Raw genomic sequence first — 22,550 nt, forward strand, 5'->3', positions numbered from 1 at the left:
AGGAGTTATGCTAAATAGCGCAATTACGGAAACTTTAGTAATTAAACGGCGCAATTAGCATAAAGCCTGTCTAAACCCAAATTTCGACACCAAACCTTTTACACACTGATGTAAAATAATATTTTGTGATTTTAAAGATTTTTAATTATTTTTAACCTGCTCATAACCTGCGGTTATGGCATCGATTCGGTAATTACCGAATATACCCTTTTCGGACATAACTTGAGTTCTACATGTTATTTTGACCCGATTCCAGTTGCTACTGATTCAAATAACAAATAGAGTATTTTGGACTTTATAAACTGTTCGGAAAACTCAGATTCCCTATAAAACTCGGAAATCTCTTTTATAATCTTTGAAAAGACCGAAATACCCCTTTGGGGCGTATATTGGATTTAAACTCATTATGGGCATTATGGAAGGTATCCTACTAATACCACAACCTCTTTAGAGTATATTAACTTAGGAAACTTGTGTAGGACTCTTACGGTTACCCATTACGCCTTTTGCGCACACGGTTCGGTTTATGTAACTAGTTTACATAAACTAGCCGAAACGGGTCAAACCTTATCGTTTTCACTTCAAAATCCAGAGTGTGGTTATTTACCCATATAAAACAAGTCCTCAAACTTGTTGGGTCCAAATCACATTCCATTCCCGGTTTTCGCCTTTCACGCGATTAAACCGTAATTATCCTTTGAAACTGACCGGTCTAAGCTAAGGCTAAATTAAAGACCCGTTAGGATTCTAATAGGTTGTTATAAACCTTCGATCCAGAATAGGAGACCAGTAAAAGATACTTGCATTTGTTTGATTGAGGTTATTACTTGCTCAGGTAAATACTTTTAACTTATTTTCCGTTATACGGGCTTGGGTTACGGTATTTAAAATACCGCTTGGTCGGGCAATTGACCCCAACTCATTAGTAGTTGGGTATTATCAATGTGACCCGTTTAAAAATTGGTTTTGTTGGCTTTACGCCTTTGGGAGCTTAATGACCATGTCCCGGATATCCTTGGTAGCATTTTATGAAATGGCCACGACCTTGACACGCGGGTGTAGGCGTACACCCGACAATGTGTCCATAATTATAAAGGTATAACCGTTGGTTTTACCGCCACGGTTTTATGCTATGTGGTGTGTCTATTAACCTTAAACCCGGCACGACCAGGGCGACCGAACGCATAGTGAACATGTAATTCTTTTACAAGATTTAATTGATAAATTATCCCAAGTTATAAAGAGTTTGTGCCTTGTGCATTCAAATCAATTTTATTTAACATTTTACAAAAGCGTCGGTTGAATGTATTTACCAGTGTAAACTGACGTATTTTCCCCAAAAGATTAAATGCAGGTTCTGTACGAAATAGGCTGGCCACTCCTTAGCATCGTTAGAGTCTCGCAAGCTTGGGATGCCAATATCTGTTGAACAATATTTCTATTTTTATTGTGATCCCCTGTGGATTTATTTCGACTATTCGTGTTACTTGGATATTACAATCGATGGTTGAAATATAATATATCTTTATGCTTCCGCTGTGTATTTAAATATTGTGTGGTTTGACTATATTGTTGCCAACTACGTCACGGTAATCCCCCACCAGGCCCACCGGTGAAACACGTGGAAATCGGGGTGTGACACAAGTAATATGGTTATATATGTTAGTTAGTTGCTTTTTAGTGGGTGTTAGGGTGTTCGGGGATCACGACTAGTCAAGAAATAAATAAACAGTGTGTTTGGCAAAGATTTAGTGTCCCGGGTAATGTCCGGTCATTCGGTTGGATACCGTTCCGTTAAAGTGTTTAACTAGTCCGTAAAGTGTCTTTTATATTTATTTTTGCAACATCATTAATTCCCGGCACTTAGGAAAGCATACAAGATTATTCTGCCATATTTTGCATCCTACTAGTATGTTACAATGCTGAATTGTATTAATAGATGCAGAATTTTGCACTTAAAGTGCGTTTTGGGTGCTTTTTAGTGCGTATTTTGGTCTCTCGAAAGTCTATATGTTTAACCCTTGTATGTACTCCTGGGTTTCAATGTATTATTGTCATTGGACCTACACCTAGGCTCCAATTTTATTGTCTGACTGCTTTCTGCAGAGTTGTTGGCATATTATGTCTTACCGGTGAGTTTACTAGTATTTCTGACGCAACGCTCTCGTTAATGCATAAAGCAATATTTTGTAGTATAAAACGTGCATGAATTCATTCGTATAGTATGTAATCAGACAATGTTGAAATTTAAGCACATAATTGCAGTCATTAAATAATGATTAAAGTGTACGGAAATTACCGGTTTAGTGCCAGTTGTCACAGATGATGCTTGTTTTTTTTGCAGCTACTGCCCTTTTGGCTTTTTCCCTTCCAGTTCATACATTCTCTTGAACTACATTCTCTTACTCGTAAAATTCAGGCTCGTCGTTTATATTTATCTGGCATCGTGTGTCCGAGCCTCCCGCACTATAACTTCCAGTCTCCGAGGTTTTGGTCCGTTTAGTGGTTGCAACCTCGTTTGCAACGGACACCCGCTTCTTATTGTTCTTCATAACTTCCCATGCCCGGATGTGTGGAAAACCTGCCTTTGCTCATCTTCGTATCTACACATCGCCTCTTTAAAAACATTTTCGTCACTCCATCCACTTGGACGATTAGCGGTTGCAACCTCGTTTGCAACCGACACCCACTTCTTATTGTTCTTCATAACTTCCCATGCCCGGATGTGTGGAAAACCTGCCTTTGCTCATCTTCGTATCTACACATCGCCTCTTTAAAAGCGTTTTCGTCACTCCATCCACTTGGACGATTAGTATATAAATTGTTATAATACCCAGAAAAAGGGTTAACGACAGGATGCATCTTTCGCCACTTGAAAGAGACGGAATCGATATCTCGATGCGGATCTTGTTCCATAACCGCAAGGAATTTTGCTAGTATTTCCTTCCAAAAACCATCGTCAGTTTGGTTGTTTCCTATATTTTAAAAATGTAATAAAATTTATTTATATTAAAAAGTTTAAAATTTATATATTTTTACATACCAACAATTGGGCATTTTGACGTACTAATCCACTCCTTAGCTAATGCCTCATCCTCGTTTTTTACCAAGGTTGCGCCTTCGGTTTCGAAGGTTGATCAACGGTTAGACGTGTCATTTGCTTCCCTTTTTTTCGTTTGGAGGTTTGAGGTTGCGTTTTCGGCACATATTCTTCAACCTCATCTTCTAAGGGTTGAGACGATCCTACCGGTGGCGGTGAAGGTTGTGGTTGCGATTGAAATTGCGAGTTAAACGGGTTTCACACTAACATTTGTTGCATCGATTGCATTTGGTTTATTTGAGTGAAAGCATTGGGTCTTTGTTGGAAACCCGAAAAAGAAAATTGTGATACCGACCAACTCGGATCTATCGTTGGATAGTAGCCGGGTACCGAGAAAACGTTTTGGTTCGGGTTTGGGTTGTTTTGATTGTATGGATCCATGGCTAAAACTTTAAGAAAGATGAGGAAATGTATAAAAAAGTGAGTCAGATTGAGCTGATTTAATTAGAAAATGGGGATAAATAGTTATTATTTATAATAAAATTATTTTTTTATTAAATATAGCCATTACAACTGCTACGAAGTTTAAATGTGGCCCGACTTGAGCGTTAAGGGGGAGACAGAGAAGACGCTGACAGTCTGAGGAGGGGAGGGACGGTCTACAGGCCCGTCGCTGCACCAAGCCAGCCAGGGGACGTCTCCCACACCGAGTAGTCTAAGGACCCCGATGTGAATGTTCTAAGTGGTTATAAGTTTAAATCCTATAAAGACAAATATCGTGGGATTTTAGTTGTTTAAAAATAATATATATATATATATATATATATATATATATATATATATATAATATATTCACAAATAAAAAACTAAAAATTATTAAATTATAATAATTATTATTATTTTTATCACGTAGTTTAATAAAACGTAAAATAAATAAAAAGCTAAATTTTTTAACATGACAAAAGTAATAATAAAATAGTACTTTTTATAAATTAAACAATTATCTATCGCAATATATTATAGTATATTAATAAAAAATGTTATTTATTGCAAAGTCCACCAATCGTTATTATGATTTCTATAATACCATTATTACAAGTGGTCGTTTAAGTTTTAGTATACGAAGTCAAAATTTGCCCAATTTGTTTATACTATATAATGTTTATTCATGACGTTGGAACGATAAGTATAATTCTATTGTTTATTCTAGATTTAGATAAGTGCAGAACAAGAAGTTATTTTGATGACTAGATTTAATAGTTTACTTATGTATTTAATCTTCTTCGTTTTTTTAACCTAAGAACTCCCAGTTAACCAACATTAGCCTTATGCATTCAATCTAAATGTTATACTTAAACATCAGTTAAGTTAACAATAACAAATAAGTTAAAGAGTAAAATACAAGTTTTGTCCTTTACGTTTGTGCCAAATTGCAGGCGGTGTCTTTTACCTTTAAAATAGAGTAAATTGCCATTTTAGTCCCTGAGTTTTGTCCAAATTTGCCATTTTAGTCCAAATAGTTTTTTTTTTGCCTCTTGGTCCCTGACTTTTCTCTTTTGTTGCTATTTTGATCACATACACTAACTCCATCCAAAAACTCCATCTTTAACCAGGGGTATTTTGGGGATTTTCATTTTAAATGTTTTCAATTGCCATTTTGATCCAATTCCAAAAAATCAAAAAAATTCCAAAAAATCAAAAAAAAAAAAAAAAAAAATCCAAAAAATCCGTTTCGGCGCGAACCGTTTCGAACCTGAACCGTTTCGAGTTGAACCGTTTCGACCCGAACCGTTTCGAGCTGAGCCGTTTCGACGCGAACCGTTTTGAGCCGAACCGTTTCGACCCGTACCGTTTCGAGCTGAACCGTTTCGACCCGTACCGTTTCGAGCTGAACCGTTTCGACCCGTACCATTTCGAGCTGAACCGTTTCGAGCTGAACCGTTTCGAACCGAACCGTTTCTGGCTGAACTGTTTCGACCCGTACCGTTTCGAGCTGAACCGTTTCGAAACGATTCAGCTCGAAACGGTTCGGGTCGAAATGGCAATTGAAAACATTTAAAATGAAAATCCCCAAAATACCCCTGGTTAAAGATGGAGTTAGTGTATGTGATCAAAATGGCAACAAAAGGGAAAAGTCAGGGACCCAGAGGCAAAAAAAAAAACTATTTGGACTAAAATGACAAATTTGGACGAAACTCAGAGACTAAAATGGCAATTTACTCTTTAAAATATTAAAGTTTGAGCCCATAGATGATCAATAGGAAAAACATTAAAACCCTAATTTGGCAAAAACTTAACAAAAAAAATAATAATTAAAAAGGTGATTGTTGAAGAAAACCTCCATTAACATCAGGCATCGTCATCTTTACAATTGGTGACGTCATCACTGGAAATTTTCACTCCTGATGGAAGAATGTTATCCAAATCAACATCCGTCAACGGATCATCGGAGAAATCATCATCACCATCCGATCCACTATCTCCACCACCGTCAGATTCAGAATCATCATCATCTTCAGATTCTTCAATCATCTTACCTTTACCTTTATCATCCTTCATTATCCCCTTCCCCTTCCGATCAACCTCATTTCTGCCATTAACATGTTCATCTTCTCTGAATCACTTGAATCTGTTTTATCTTCTTCCTCATAGTCTTCTTCTTCGTCTTCGATTTAGTGTTTTTCGCCATTTTCGTTCGCGATTTTTCTTCTACGTCGACGGATACGGCGGAGTCCGGCCGGAGTTTCGTTGTAGAATCTTCTTCGGTTGTTTGCTTGCGTTTGGATGGTAATAGCTGTGGTTCTTCGATGCTGTTGAGGTCTGCCATGGCTTCCCCCAAACCCTCTTCTCTAATTTTGGGCTTTTCAGTAACAATCGAACCCCTCCTAATTCTATTATTTTTTATTCTTTTTACACATTTAGTCCCTTGATATAAGTTATTTACTCAATAGTCACTAAAGAAGTAAAATGACAAGAATACCCTCATGTGCTAGGCACATGACCATATTTAACAAAAAAATCTGACTGAGTTAGGGCTAAAGGACATAACGTGCAGGATTTTGAAACGTTAAGGACAAAACTCGTCAATTTTAAAGGCAAAGGACACCGTCTGCAATTTGGTACAAACATAAAGGACAAAACTTGTAATTTACTCTAAGTTAAATTAACAATAACAAATATTTTGGTTACCAAAAGCATCTATAAATGTAAACTATAATAGTTTTTTTTTCTTGTATAAGTTTTATATAAATGTTTGCTACGACATGTATCTAGTTTGTTTCATTTTCTTATTTCGTATTAGGTAATGATGACGGTGGTAGCCCAAGACCAAATAAAATGACTAAAATGCATGAATGCTTAAAATGTTGAAAGGTTCAAAGGTTAAAAACCCGGGAGCTAGGATAAAGCAATACATGAACAGTAAATGGTCACATCTCTGATTGCTTCACCAACTCTCCTAGCCGCAAAAGTAAGATGAGTTCACAGAATGCAGTCTTTTACCCGCAGGTCAAAAGGCTTCAACCTCCAAAAGGGGAAGTCCCCCACTACAGACAAGTTTCACTAGTCAATGGTTTCTTCTTTGGGAGGTGACCTTTCCTATAAATTGACACTTCATTTAGTGCAAAGGATGTTCTGATCAGCTCTGATTCCAGAGAGATCTCTGATCATTATTCTTGAGTACTTGTTCCATACAAGTCACTCTCCATCACATTCAACACACACATTCCCTTTGCTCCCACATCCGAAACTGAACACATTTCAGTGGAGGATCTCGAGCAAACAACAAAATCAAGCTAGTGAACCTCTCTCCACGTTTAGCAAACGTGGGGGGATCCCACGACCTGCGTTAAGCAAAACTGAATCCTCCAACCCTTTTGCCTAACCAGCCCAACTACTACCATCAGTCTAATATTTGTTGCATCAACAAGTTGGCGCCCAACGTGGGGCTACGCCACTAATTTTCTTCAAAAGACCTAGTAGTGTAGCTCCATTTCTGTTCAAGAATCAGCATGTCGGAAGGTGAGTCTCCGGGAAAGGTTAACCAAGTCCCTCGTACCTCTACCCCGAACACTAGCCAAACTCCTGTGGCTATACCAACCTCTATCTCAACATCGGGAAGCATTCCAACTAGAGCAACATACCCCGAGTTTCTCACTTTCCAAACGCCAACACCGTCTCGTTCCGGAGTACCATCTCCCAATGTTGGTTCCTCTAACACTCCCTCGCGTATCGATCTTACACCTGAAGGAATTGCTAATAACTTTCTCGAGTTAATGTCTCTCCTTAACCAACACGTGAGTATGGAACGAGACAAGGGAGTGAGGATCCGTCTGGATTATGACGAGCCAGAACCATCACTATCTCCTGGGCCTCCCCCTCTTCCTTTTGCAAGTTCACAACCAACCACGTCTAGGAATGAGGCTGGTCCCAGAAATCCTCCTCCAAATCCTAACCCGTATTTGTACACGAGGTTAGATCCAACATCTTTCCCTCTCTTTTCTTCCCAACCAATTGCAACTGGTGCTCCCTTGGGGCACGAGCTGACTTTGGACCAGCTCCTACAATATCCAGTAGCAAGCTTTCCACCCTCGGCAACAACTACATGGGAACAAGCTTTGTCTGTGTTTCCCTTGGCACGAAGTGCCGTTATGAGCACTCCCTTGGGGGTCAACTGCCCAGCTGCACCTGGACGCCTTCAAGACTTCAACCTTATGCCCCAAATGATGGCCCAGATGATGGCAAGCTTCCCGTGGCAACACTTTATTTGTCAAGTGTTGGCCACCCAAGGGAACAACAATAACAACACAGGTGCAAGAGTGGATGAAGATCTGGCCAAGCCGTATAAACCAAGCAACTTGTCATGCTTCTCTCAGCAAATCGCTGACTATGATTTCCAAACAAAGATCAAAATGTCGTCCCATATCAAAACATATGATGGGACTGAAGATCCCGAGGACTATCTTCGGATCTTCATTAGTGCTGCTAGGATTGAGAAATGGCTAAATGCTGAATGTTGTCTAATGTTCATGCAAACCCTTGTCGGATCAGCCAGGATCTGGTTCAATGGTTTACCTGCCCGAAGCGTTCGAAGCTTCGATGACCTTAGCAAGGGGTTGTTGGCCAACTTCTCCCAGCAAAGGCGATACGTTAAAGATGCTACAGTAATCTTCCAGATAAAACAAAGGGATGACGAGAGCCTTCGAGAGTTCATAGAAAGGTACAAAAAGGAGGGTCTAACGTATGTAGGGGCAGATGAAAAGATAAGAGTAGCCGGTTTCATGAATGCCATTACCTCCAAGTACCTTACCAGGGATTTCAACAAGTTCCTGCCAAAAACCTTGGAAGAAGCTCTCAAAAGGGCTGAAGCCCACATCAGAGGAGAGGAGGCTGTAGACATAAAAGAACAAAGAAAAAGGGGATCTAGTTGGCATGGTAACAGTCCAGCTAGGAAAAGGGGAAACTTCAACTCCTATGACAGACGCCAAAGGGGTTCAGAGCAACGAAGGTCTGAAAGCCGAAACCCTCAAGCAGGGAGAAGGCCACAAACTTCACACCCCTCACCAAGACCCCTCAAGAGATTCTTGCCATAAAGGAAGTGAAGCAGAGCTTCCGGCCTCCTAGGCTTCTCCCTAAAAGCAAGAAGAACGAAAATTCCACCCAATTCTGTGAATTTCATGAAGAGAAGGGCCACCATACTAATGATTGCTTCCAACTTAAAAAGAGGATCGAAGAAGCCGTCAAGTCTGGGGAACTTGCTCACTTAGTAAAGGGAGTAAGGGACAAGATGGCCGAAGGAAAGGGCAAGGAAGTTAACATGGTGGATTCTGATGGATGGGTTCCTCACAAACGATAGCGCTTGGAAGCTTGGGAGCTTCAGTGTGTTTGTTTTCCTCCAACAGAAAAAGACCCACTCTCAAACCCCCATGTGGTTGAAGCATCCGTGGTAACACTACAAACAAGCAGAGCATACATAGACACTGGTGCAGCCACGGAAATCATGTATGAGAAGTTCTTCAACCGTTTAAGCAATGAGGAACGTTCAAAGCTTCAACCCTCCGGGACCTCCATAAAAGGTATTGCCGACATACCCCTTAAGCCTTTAGGGCAACTAACCCTTGATGTTCGTTTCAGTGAAGGCTAGAAGGAGAGAGTCCAACCTCTCACATTTGTAGTCATCAATATACCCTCAAACTATGACGTGATCATAGGAAGGCCGGGGTAGTGTGCATTCTACATGGCTGTTTCTGTTGGTCATGGAACAGTCAAGTTTCCTACCGAGAGAGGGATTGCAACCCTTCAACCTACTCAAGAGGCCTACATGGTTGAAGGTGAAAGTTCCAAGAGTGAAGAAGACAAGCAAAGGCTAATCATAAACCCTAAGTATCCTGAACAAAGGATAAGGGTTAATCCAAGCCTTTCATAAGAAACTCTCTCATATCTTGAAAAGCTGCTGGTACATTGCAGTGATGTCTTTGCTTGGTGCCCGGAAGATATGACTGGCATCCCTTGAAGCATTGCTGAACACGAGTTGAAAATACCACCAGATGTCAAGCCTGTTGTCCAAAAGAAGTGGAGTTTAGCTCCCGAAAGAAGCTTGGCTGCATGCCAAGATGTTGAAAAGCTTGTATCAGCTGGCATTCTCCGAGAAGTCAAGTATCAATCCTGGGTTGCAAACCCAGTCATGGTTTGAAAGCCCGATAACTCTTGGAGAATGTGCATAGACTTCAAGGAATTGAACAAGGCTTGTCCTAAAGATTGTTACCCGTTGCCAGAAATTGATCTCAAGGTTGACTCCCTCACTGGTTACCCTTTCAAGTGTTTTCTCGATGCTTACAAGAGTTACCATCAAATTCTCATGAAGGAAGAAGATGAAGAGAAAACCGCCTTTCACACCGACAAAGGAATCTTTTGCCACCAAAAGATGCCTTTTGGCCTCAAAAACGCGGGTGCAACCTACCAACGCCTAGTTGAGAAGGCTTTTGCCAGTCAAATTGGTAGAAACATGGAAGCATATGTTGACGATTTGGTAATCAAAAGCAAAACAGAATACCAAATGCTTGATGACATCCAAGAGACCTTCAAGAACCTAAGGAAGGTCAACATGAAACTCAACCCCAAGAAATGTTCGTTTGGGTTTGAAGAAGGAAAGTTCCTAGGGCATATTGTGGGAAAACAAAGTATAAAGGCCAATCCAAACAAAGTCAAGGCTGTTCTCGAAACCAAGCCACCACGAAGCAAAAAAAGAGGTTGAAAGCTTGAACGGGAAGCTTGCAGCCTTAAAGCGTTTCACCTCAAAATTGGCTGAAAGATCGTTGCCTTTTTTCAAAACGCTCAAGGGATGCTCTGACAAGAAGGATTTCAAATGGACCGAAGAAGCTGAGGAAGCCTTCAACCAGATGAAGCAACACCTAGCTTCACTCCCAGACATTGCAGCCCCAGAAACGGGAGAACTGATCTCTGTATACCTTTCGGTTGCTGAAGAAGCAATAAGTGCGGTCCTCACCATTGAACGACACAAAGTTTAGGTACCCGTTTATTTATTCAGTAAAACTCTAAAACTGGCAGAGATCAAGTACCCTCCCTTGGAGAAACTTGCTCTAGCCCTAGTCCAAACGGCTAGAAGGCTTCGAAGGTATTTCCAAGCACACCCTATACAAGTGGTCACCGACCAACCCATTAAGAGTGTGCTTGAAAAACCAGAAAACTCAGGACGATTAGCCAAATAGGCAGTGGAACTAGGTGAATATAACATCACCTATATTCCAAGAAAAGCCATCAAAGCCCAAGTCTTGGCTGATTTCATTGTAGAAGTCCCGAAACAAACAATCACTGAAGTAAACACAGCTGCCACTGAACCTCAGACCTTGAAGCCTAGAAGCTTTTCACCGATGGGGCTTCAAGCGTTGAAGGGTCAGGGGCTGGGCTCATTCTGATCAACCCAGAAGGGTTAGAATTCACATATGCTCTTCGATTTGAATTTCAGACCACCAACAACGAAGCCGAATATGAAGCGTTGATAGTTGGCTTAAGGTTGGCTAAGGAAATGAAGGTTCAAAAGCTTGAAGTGTTCACAGACTTGTTACTGGTATCAAGCCAAAAAATGACAGTTATGTTGCAAAGGAGCCTAATATGAAGAGGTACAAAGAAAAATCCAAGGAGTTGATAAACACGTTCCAAACATGTACCATCAAGCAAATTCCCAGGTCTCAAAATAAGAAAGCTGATGCTCTGAGTAAATTAGCTTCTCTCACCTTTGCCCACCTCACCAAAAAGATGTTGGTAGAAGTGTTGAAAACTCCATCAATCGAGGAATTGGAAGTTCAAGACGTAATCACCGAAGAAGGCACCAATTGGATGAATCCAATTAAAAAATTCATTAAAAATGGTGAGTTACCTACTGATCAAGCAAAGGCTGAAAGGGTTAAAGTCAAGTCTAGACAATACGTGTTGCAAGGTGAAATACTCTACAAAAAGGGTTACCTTGCACCCTTGCTGAGATGTGTCGGTCCCGAACAAAGCAAGTACTTGATCAAAGAGGTTCATGAAGGTATATGCGGAGCTCATTTTGGAGCTAGAATGGTGGTTGCTAAACTAATGAACCTTGGGTATTTTTGGCCCTCCATGCACCGAGACACCACTGAGCAACTAAGAAAGTGTGATTCCTGCCAAATTCATGCACCAGTCCCAAAAAGTCCCAAGCATGACCTTGTCCCGATAACCTCAGCATGGCCATTTTATAAATGGGGAATGGACATCGTTGGCCCATTCCCACCAGTCAAAGGTGGAGTGAAGTTCTTGTTAGTGGCCATAGACTACTTCACCAAGTGGCCTGAGGTTAAACCACTTGCAAAAATCACGGGCAAGCAAGTCATTGATTTCGTTTGGGAAAACATCATTTGTCGCTATGGATTGCCGGGAGTGCTTGTCACCGATAATGGAAAGCAATTTGCTGAAAAGCCTTTCAGCGTTTGGTGCAAAGAATTCAGAATAGCTCAGGTTTTCAGCTCAGTGGCATATCCATAATCAAATAGTCAGGTTGAAAGGAAGAATCGAAGCATAGTTGAAGGAATCAAAGCCAAATTGGGAAGGTATGAAAGCAATTGGCTTGAAGAGTTGCCAAGTGTTCTATGGGCCATAAGAACAACCGAAAAAACAAGCCACAAAAGAACACCTTACAGCTTGGTATTTGGATCTGAAGTCGTGATTCCAGCTGAAATAGGAGTTGTAACACAAAGAACGGTCAACGTGGATCCCAAAGCAAACCAAAAATAGACCATGTTGAACTTACGAATCCTAGAGGAAGCACGAGACCAAGCCGCAATCCAAGAAGCTAAGTACAAACAAATGATGGAAGCCTATTACAACAAAAGAGTCAAGCACGAACGCTTCAAGCCAGGAGACCTGGTGCTTAGAAACAGTGAGGCTAGTAAAAAAGAGAACCAAGTAAAGCTTGGCCCAAAATGGAAAGGGCCATATACCATCCTTGAGGCACATAAGGGTGGATCCTATAAGCTACCTGACTCAGAAGGTAAAAAGTTTCCAAGACATTGGAATGGAAAGACCCTCAAGAGGTTCCATGTCTAATCAAGAAAGATTGGTTTGCATTTCACAAGTTGTATTTCAAGAATTGTACTATGATCACCTTTTGTAACACAATATCTCTTGAATGAATGATAATGTTTTATCAAATTTGTCTTTCTATCCTAAAATCAGGTTGAGAACCTAGCAAAAAACTCCATGGCAAGGGCCATGTAAGGGGATGAGCTCCTAGGCCATATCGCTCAATAGGTTCAAGGGTTGAATGAACCAATATAAGGGGTGAGTTCCTAAATCAATACAACTCCACGAGGCTTATAATTAAAAAGCAAAGGTGTCTCATAGACGGGTCCGAACAGCCTACACCAAATGTTCCGTAAGCCTTAGAAAAATTATCAAAAAACTGGCTTACGAAATGAAATCAAACTAAGGAAAGTAATGAATAGGATAGGTGCTATGTCTTCTTGTTAAAAATACCAAGGCTAAGGGACTGCAGCACTGAACCCTTTAAGGTATGAAAAACATAAAGACAACACAAACCCAACAAAGACAATACAATAAAGATAAGAATAATGAGTGAATTGCAAGGATTGTCTTTATCTTTATACCTATTTGCAGGTGCTGTCCTTTATGTTTAAAATTGACGAGTTTTGTACTTTATGTTTTCAAATCATACACGTTTTGTCCTTTAGCCCTAACCCAGTTAGATTTTTCTGTCAAATCTGGTCATGTGCAATGCACATGAGGGTAAGATTGTCTTTTCACCCTATTCTTTAAAAATACATATAAAAGAAAAAAAACATTATATAACAAGACCCTTCTTCCCCAAATCTTCAACAGTCCCACCTTTTTCATCCCCCAATCTTCCCCTTCAATTTCACCATTTTCAGATTTTCACCCACTGCTTTTGAACCGTCCTGACGAGTGTACATCTAAGAAAACAAGAACAAATGGAATAAAAAAACAAGTGTGTACCAACGAAATCGATGATGAGGCGGCCATCGGAGCACCGACCAGTGGTTTTGTGGAAGAATGTTTCACCATAAGGCGGAAACATGAAATGTGGTGGTTGACTGTTTGGTTTTGTCGAGAGTTGTTTTAGGTTTCCGGTATCGGCTAACGAGTCTCCGAAGCTTATGATCGACGTATAACATCCATTCGCATGCAAGGTACCAGTTAATAACAGCATCAAGAAAGGTAACATGGACAAAAGGGATGATGAAATTGCCATTAAAGACTTTGAGGCAGGTGAAGATAAAAATGGTGCTGGTGATATATCTATGGTGTGTTTGTATTATTTATAAGTGGGATTTAAACAAATCGATTATCTGTTACAATATTTGAACAAATTGATGGGTGAAAAACTGAAAATGGTGAAATTGAAGGGGAAGATTGGGGGATGAGAATGGTGGGACTGTTGAAGATTTGGGGAAGAAGGGTTTTGTTATATAATGTTTTTTTTTCTTTTATATGTATTTTTAAAGAATAGGGTGAAAAGACAATCTTACCCTCATGTGCATTGCACATGACCAGATTTGACAGAAAAATCTAACTGGGTTAGGGCTAAAGGACAAAACGTGTATGATTTGAAAACATAAAGTACAAAACTCGTCAATTTTAAACATATAGGACAGCGCTTGCAAATAGGTATAAAGATAACGGATAATCCTTGTAATTCACTCTAAGAATAATCCAAGGAACATTGCAACAACACAAGTAAAAAAGTTGCACACAACCCAAAACTCAAAAATACAAACCAAAACATCAAGTTATAAAACCAAAATAGTAACCGGAAGCCTTGAAGGCTTCAAGCTACATACATTCAAACAGCCAGAAGCCTTGAAGGCTTGAAGCCAACCAAGCTGCCTTAACAAAACATGCACAAACACAAAAAAATATAAAACAAGGCAAGTAGTAGAAACTTAGTAACATAATAAAAGAAGCCTTAAAAGACTTCCAAGTGGCCAAGCAAGTTCAAGCAAACCTTAATGGTTTGTACATATAGATATTGTTCAAATAAGCCACGAAGGCTAAACACAACCACAAGACAGAAACCTTAAGGGTTTTCTGCAAAACCTAAAGTGTTTAACAAAGATACATAATATTGTTCAACAAGATGCTAAGAAAGCTACGAATAAAAGCTTCATCACCTTTAGATTTCTTAGCTTTTTTCTTCTTCTTCTTACTTTCCTCAACAGCCGTCCCAAAAGCTTCAAAACTCGGATCCTTCGAGCCTTCACCAGCACCAGAAAAAGTATCTTCACTATCCCCCGAGCAGGAACGCTTCTTTGACAAAGATCCAAGCACTTCCTTATAGACAGCCTCATCAAGACCACGTGGCTTCAAATCCTGCAAAACAGATATGGGCTTGCCAAGACATTTTGAGACCTCACCAACGTACGGATAAGCCAAGCGTTCCATCTCTCGGACTGAGTCCTGAAAAACCTTGAGAGCTTCGAGGCGGAAGAGGGAAGATTTGTCTTGAGAATCACCCGACTGGCAAGCTTTGTAACCGGCAACATAACCATGATGCCTCGCATGCTCCAAAAGCTTACCCTACACACCACCCAGAACACTATTAAACTCAGCTGAATGCAGGAGGTAAGTAACAACTTGTTGAAACCCGTGTTCAATCAGCCATTTGTTATCATCAGAAAGTTGAACCCTCGAAGCCTCCAAGGTTTCCACCTGCTTCTTTAGCTCACCAACCTCTGCCTCATGCTTTTGGGTGAACTCTTCAACCTTCTTAGACAAAGTTTCCCCCTTTTTCACCAAGCCTTCATTTTCTTTCTTCAAAGTGCACACAGTAGCCTTCATCTTGTCCTTTTTCTTCGAAAATTCCTCATACTCATGCATCCTCTTACGAAAACGGGCACCTCCTTGAGGAAGCATGGCAGCAAGGTTGCAGGTACTTAAAATCATACGAGACAACATCATGTCATCATCCATCTCAGCAATAGTACCATGAACCAAGGGAGGAGCAATATGGCTCAACACATCCTCACAACAGTAGCATCTTTGAAACTATCACCCAACTTCACACCCCAATCAGGTACATAAACCTGATGTGGGTCAAGACCTTCAGAACCGCTAACACTTTTACCAGATGAACCTGCCACAACAACCCCTTTACCAACAGACTTTTTCCTAGCAATACCAACTCCTTCTCCTTGTCAACACCTTCATCCAAGGCATGATCCACAGAAACACCAATATCATCACTCAAGTCCACATGTTCCGGAGTAGATGGTGGACAAGAAGTATTCAAACGACGATTTGAGCGTCGGACAACCTTGGGAACAATAGCCTTTTTAAAACCCTTCACATCAGGCACACCTACATAACCCAAACCCTCGAACCTCTGTTCAGAACCCTTAACCATAACATTTTCACCAGGATTAGCATAGAGATCCCCAAATGCAACATCTAATGTATCATCACTCTTAATGAATTCCAAAGCAGACATGACTGCAAGAAATGGACAGGCATATCTAAGGGATCACAAAATGCAAGTAAAAGAGGAAAAATAAATGTGCAAAAACATACCCTGTCCATCCCTCATAAGAACCGGGTCTCGATTTGGTTTATCCCATACCTTACTAATACCCAGTAACACCAATAGTTGATTAGGAAAAGGACGAACCCTTGAAGGACATTCCCTAATAATTTCAAGAAAACGGGAGTTTGTCTCAGAAGCAGAAGGTTCAGGTTCATTAAGAATGGCCTCAGGTCGCCTCCAAACCATTTTAAACGGAAGATTCTCATTCAAGACCTAGAAAAACCGATCCTTCCAGGCACCAAGGGTGGTAACCATAGATGAAACTAAGCAAATATCGGCTTTCGATGTCTCAAATGTAAACCAATCACCGTTGTTTGCCAACCGAAAGAAACGGCAGAACGATAACAAGGTAGGGTCATAACCACACGCTCGACATAAAACCTCGAAATACAAAACCCTAGCCCCAAACCTTGTGGGTGTATTTGACCAAAAGACACACGATAATACTCTAACACGTTTAAAACAAAGAGTGAAAATGGATGACGGAGATTAGAAAATTCAAAGTGTCGACAATAAAGAGCAATCGAACCAGCCGGACACTGATCGATTGAGACATCCATCCCCGGAGCAACTAGTTTAAACTTTAGCCCAATTCCCCATTCCATACAAAACGTTTCAACCTCCTCTTGGGTTAAACGAGAATAACTTATGGCTAAATCTTTACGAGCACCCATAAGTTATGATTGAAAGAAAGAAAAACGAAAATAAAAGAACTAACCTGGACGAAGGGAAGGGAAGATATGAAGAAAACTTGAGAGAAAATGAAGAAACTTTGTGATTATGTTGATAAAAAAATGAAAAATAAGGCTAAAATAGGGGTTATGATTACACAGTATTTAATTACACTGCAAAAACCGCCGACCAATAAACTGCCACACATCAATCAAATCAGTTGTCAGTTTTGAAATTCAAAAAATTCTCAACTGTCCTCAACCCTTCAAGCCTTCAAGCCTTTAAGCAATGCAAATAAATGTGTAAAAGTCAGAAGTCTTTGAGCTCATTCCCAAAAACCTCTGACTTGGGGGGCTGATGACGGGGGTAGCCCAAGACCAAATAAAATGACTAAAACACATGAATGCTTAAAAGGTTGAAAGGTTCAAAGGTTAAAAACCTGGGAGCTAGGATAAAGCAATACATGAACAGTAAATGGTCACATCTCTGATTGCTTCACCAACTCTCTTAGCCGCAAAAGTAAGATGAGTTCACACAATGCAGTTTTTTACCCGCAGGTCAAAAGACTTCAACCCCCAAAAGGGAAGTCCCCCACTGCAGACAAGTTTCACTAGTCAATGGTTTCTTCTTTGGGAGATAACCTTTCCTATAAATTGACACTTCATTTATTGCAAAGGATGTTCTGATAAGCTCTGATTCCAGGGAGATCTCTGATCATTATTCTTGAGTACTTGTTCCATACAAGTCACTCTCCATCACATTCAACACACACATTCCCTTTGCTCCCACATCCGAAACTGAACACATTTCAGTGGAGGATCTCGAGCAAACAAGAAAATCAAACTAGTGAACCTCTCTCCACGTCTAGCAAACGTGAGGGGACCCCACGACCTGCGTTAGGCAAAACTGAATCCTCCAACCCTTTTGCCTAACCAGCCTAGCTACTACCATCGGTCTAATATTTGTTGCATCAACAGGTAATACTAGAAGGATGTCCGTGCGTGGTTCAATTACTATTATCAATCGAAACCGAAGTTATCGATTAGTCTATTTTGTTAACCAATTGGTTTTCGGTTAATCGATTTGATTTATTCGGTTAGATTGAGGGGTTTTGGTTTGATTCGTTTAATGTCGGTTAATACCCAAAACAACTTGGGTTAAAGCTTTTGCTTATAAATACATGAAGTTGAGGTATAAATACATAAAATGAAGATATAAATATAAAATACATGAACTGAAAGTATAAAAGCTAGAAATATATGAAAATATGAATGGTTCGGTTCAATTAATTTTGGTTAAACGATGATACAAAACCGGTTTTGGTTAATTCGGGTTTCAATTAATAGGTTTTAAGTTAATTTAGTTTTTGGTTGATTTCGGTTCAATTCCGTCTATTCTTAGTTCAGTTTCGGTTAACGATTCAGTTGTTGCTCACCCTTACACATTGTTCACATAACATATCAATTTTTTTAATTAAAAAATTATAGCAATACTATACTCAAAATTACAGAGAAAAAAATACTCGATTTTATTGTGTAATTTAAAAAAAAATATTAACATACAAAAAAGCTACGACCGTTCAAAAATCGTGGGGTAGTTAGTTTTTGAGAAAAATGTCTGGAATGTCACACCCCCAAAATCCACACGTGGAGTACCACCGCTTGGAGGCGTGACATGACCAGGAACAAGCCATCAATCATATTGAACATAGTGTATAATAAATACAGTAGTTCGTAATACCCAATACAATACAATTGATGTTCAAACCAAACAAAACATAAATTGAGTAGCGGAAGCATAAGTATGTAAACCTAATGTAAATCACAAGTTCAAGGTTTAAATGTTAACATGGCATCCACGATCCATGTCCCACAACGACCTGCTCCTCCCTGTGCAAGCTCCATATGTACCTAAGGTCCTGCAAGACATGTAGCATAGAGTCAACAACTAGTTGAGCGAGTTCACAGTGTACAGTTCAGTAATTGTAACAGTATGAGTAGCATTATGTTCGTTCGTTAAATCATGTCTCGTATTAGTTTCCATCGCGGCCCTCTCGGCATGTATGCGAAGGTTAGGGGAAATATTCCCAAATATTCTAGACTATGTATATTTGTATCGCGGCCACCCTGGCATGTGTGCGAAGTTTTAGTATTTATAGTTCGCGGCCTTCCTAGGCATGTGTGCGAATGATTAGTCATAATATCGCGGCCAACCCCTGGCGTGTGTGCGAAGATCAGTTCAATTGGTATACTAGTCTAGCCGTATCTTATCATTACTCTTCCTCACCCGAGGACCATATCATTAGGTTCTATTAACTAAGTATGTACGAATAAATCATCCAAATCCCATTCCCACCCTGGGAACCCCATGCCTTGGCTGTGTGAACTCACCTTGGTTTGCTCGGCAAGATTAAAGCACGTATTCCAAGTTGGTCAATTAGTTCCTATTGTGATTACCACTAACAGTTAGAATTACATTCTATCAACTCACGTATCAAACCACACATGTAACAATTTGCATCAATTAACACGTAGTCACATAATGAATATTCGAGTCGCATACATATCACATATTACATAATTTATTGCATAGGTGACTCACATACAATTCAAGTGGTAACAATTAGCATGTCGACAACAATAATTAGTCTCTTAGCATGAGTTCTGTTTACACTAATTTTACAATATGGTTTCATCATGTACAAGCCACACATAACACTTTGCTCGTTAATACAAGTTTACACACAACAATTAGGTTCATAACCTACCCAAGACTTGTGCGACCCACTTAACAAATAAGGCCTGATGCAAAAATAAAATGAAACAATGTAGTCTAGTCCTTATATTTGTGGCCCAACATCACCTGATGACTATGTCATCTTTACCACCAACAGTAACAACTAGATTGAATGAAACCATAATTATTTAACATACCACCATTGCTTTTATCAACAGTGCTTGATTCAAACAATTTACATAACAAGTAGCAACTAATTCATCGAGTAACATTAGGCCACCAATATCAATTCTGATTAAGGATTTACCTAGCATGTTTAGAGCAGATCCATTACACACCCATAACCATCCACGAACCATACTAGTTATAAATTAATATCCGGGTTATCAATACAATATCCTAACATGTCACTAGTGTCATCCGAGTTATCAAACAACGAGCACATAATACATATACATATATACGGATACTCACGGTTCGCCGACTAAGCATATACCTTCAGTCTAAACGAAACCATTCGTACTCGATTTGCATAACATTATACTTGGTTCGCACATACGATCTTTCATACAGTTTGCACACACACACACACACATATCCGCACCTACGGTTCACTAACGCGGCATACCCACGGCTCGTCTATCTTACACATTTACTGTTCACATATACGATTCACATTCAACATTCATTCATGTAACAGTCAACCATGTATACACGTGAACAAACATACATAAGCATGTAATCCTGTTAAACTCATTAACTGTTAACTCTCATGCATCAATTTGCAACCATGACACAGATAAACTACATACTTGTACCGAGAACAGGATATCGAACGAAGATGATAACAGATGCATTACACTAGGATGCAACAAAAAAAAAGGAGAGAAGGTTGTTACCGGTGATCCGCGGAGTCTGTACTCGCCGGAGAAGAAGATGGTAGCGCTGGTTCGTTGATCGAAGAAACAGACATCTGGCAGTCGCCAGGCGCCGCCGCTGAGACATCGTGTTACTGCCGTCGTGTGCGGCGGCTTGCTAGTTAACCCGGTCGCCGTGAGAGCCGAATATCGCTATAAGGGTGTGTGAGCCGGAGAAATTTGAAGTGGGGTTAGGGTTTTACTTCTTGTTTTGGTATTCCTCTTTCATCCATTCACGCCAACAATATATACTCCAAATTTGGAGGCGGTTTGATGATTTCCTGGGCCGAGAGATAAAGGGTTTTGGGCTGGATGTTGGCTGCTAATCCACGTAAAGGAGGAGTGAAGGTATGTTGTGCATGTTATCCTACTTATTTATTTAGATGTATTGTTGGTCTACATAGTGATGCCACCTCGATTGTATAGTTAGTTCATAGATAAAACAAAGGCTCATTACTTGATAAAATATAACAGTTGCTATTGTACTATATATATATATATATATATTTCAACTTATCTTAGAATATATGTAATATATAAATATATGTTAACCAACTATGGTTCAATGGTTCGGATCAGTTCAGCGCGGTAGGGATTTGGTTTCGAGTAATATGTTAGCACACTCTAAAAATTAGATAAATATATAACCAATTCGTCACACAAGTTCTCTCAATTATAAAAGTAATATACGTACACGATATTAATGATGAAAGCTAAAATGAACGGTTTTACCTCGAGATTACGGGTTGTCACATGGAAAGTCCCTGTGCTTTGGTGAAATTTCACCTATAGTCCCTATCTTTCTAAAATTACACCTATAGTCCTCGACTTTTGCACACTTGTTTATCGGATAGTCCTAACGTGGATGAGCGCTAGTTTTCTTAGTTAATTGGGTGTGAAATTACAAAAACACCCTTACTATTATAAATAATAAATCAAAAACTAAAGGATAAAATTAAACTTAAGTGAGCCCCACTTAAATGATAAAAACAAATTAATTAAAATTAACCTTATGGGCCTAACCCCCACCCTCGCCTCTTCTTCATCCCAATACTACCTTCAACCACTATATCACCAACCACCTCCACCATAACCACCACCTGTAACCACCTTTAATTTCGGACCTCATCTTTGCACGTGCAACAATTATATCTCGCTCAGAAAAACCCATGTAACCGAACCCTTGCAATCTAAAGGAAAAGTCTTCGGTGAATCAAACATAAAGAAGATACATTAATGGAAATACACTTGAATATGAAAACGAAAATCAAACCTCGGTTAACATTGATCCCAAGGCAATAAGAGTTCGTTTTTCTTTACAAGATGAAGTCATTATATAGGCCTTTATTGGCTAACCAACAACATCTACAACAGCAGAGCATGAAAAGTAAGAGAAAAATCAAATCTTAGACGTCGTTACTAGGATTCGTTCCACCGGTAGATTCTCTCTGAGAGATGTCAGATAAATGGTTCCAGAGGTAGCTAACTACAAATCAGAACACCGTTCGGCTCGCCACATGATGGGATTCCTCCTTGTGACCAGCGTCAGGCATGAGGATAAGTATAGGGTTTATATGAGAGAGAGTTCAGAGAGAGATGACTTACCTTCTAAGCGTGATATTTTCTTCTAGTTATAGTAACTATGGTTAGACATCACTTTCCTCAGTTGGGGTGTTCCCCACTCCTCCTAACGGTTTTGGGTGACACCTGTCATCACCTTATTGGGGTGTGATACCCCGTGTGGTGATGTGCATGAACCTGCTGGCGTCACCCTTGACCTGTTTGGTGGAGGAAGCATCTTTATTAAATCTGGAGGTGAGCTTGGATTGCCTGTATATGGTTCCACCATAAGGAGTTATATCGTCGAATCCTCTACTGCCACGTGGATTGACTGACGTGGGGTTTTGCTACATTCCTCTACAACTCCCCCTAGTCTTATTTCGCATGTGCAATACTACGTGTGCGAAATAAGACTATTGTGTATTTATTGTTTTGAGAGGGAGCCCTAATGTTTGATGATGAGGGTAATAAAGGATTTTGTCGCTTAGTGTGACGTCATTCGTAGGAAATAATGCTTTTAGAAATGGCG

This window comes from Helianthus annuus, chromosome 9 (assembly GCF_002127325.2).
Source record: "Helianthus annuus cultivar XRQ/B chromosome 9, HanXRQr2.0-SUNRISE, whole genome shotgun sequence".
In the NCBI taxonomy this organism is placed as follows: domain Eukaryota; kingdom Viridiplantae; phylum Streptophyta; class Magnoliopsida; order Asterales; family Asteraceae; genus Helianthus; species Helianthus annuus.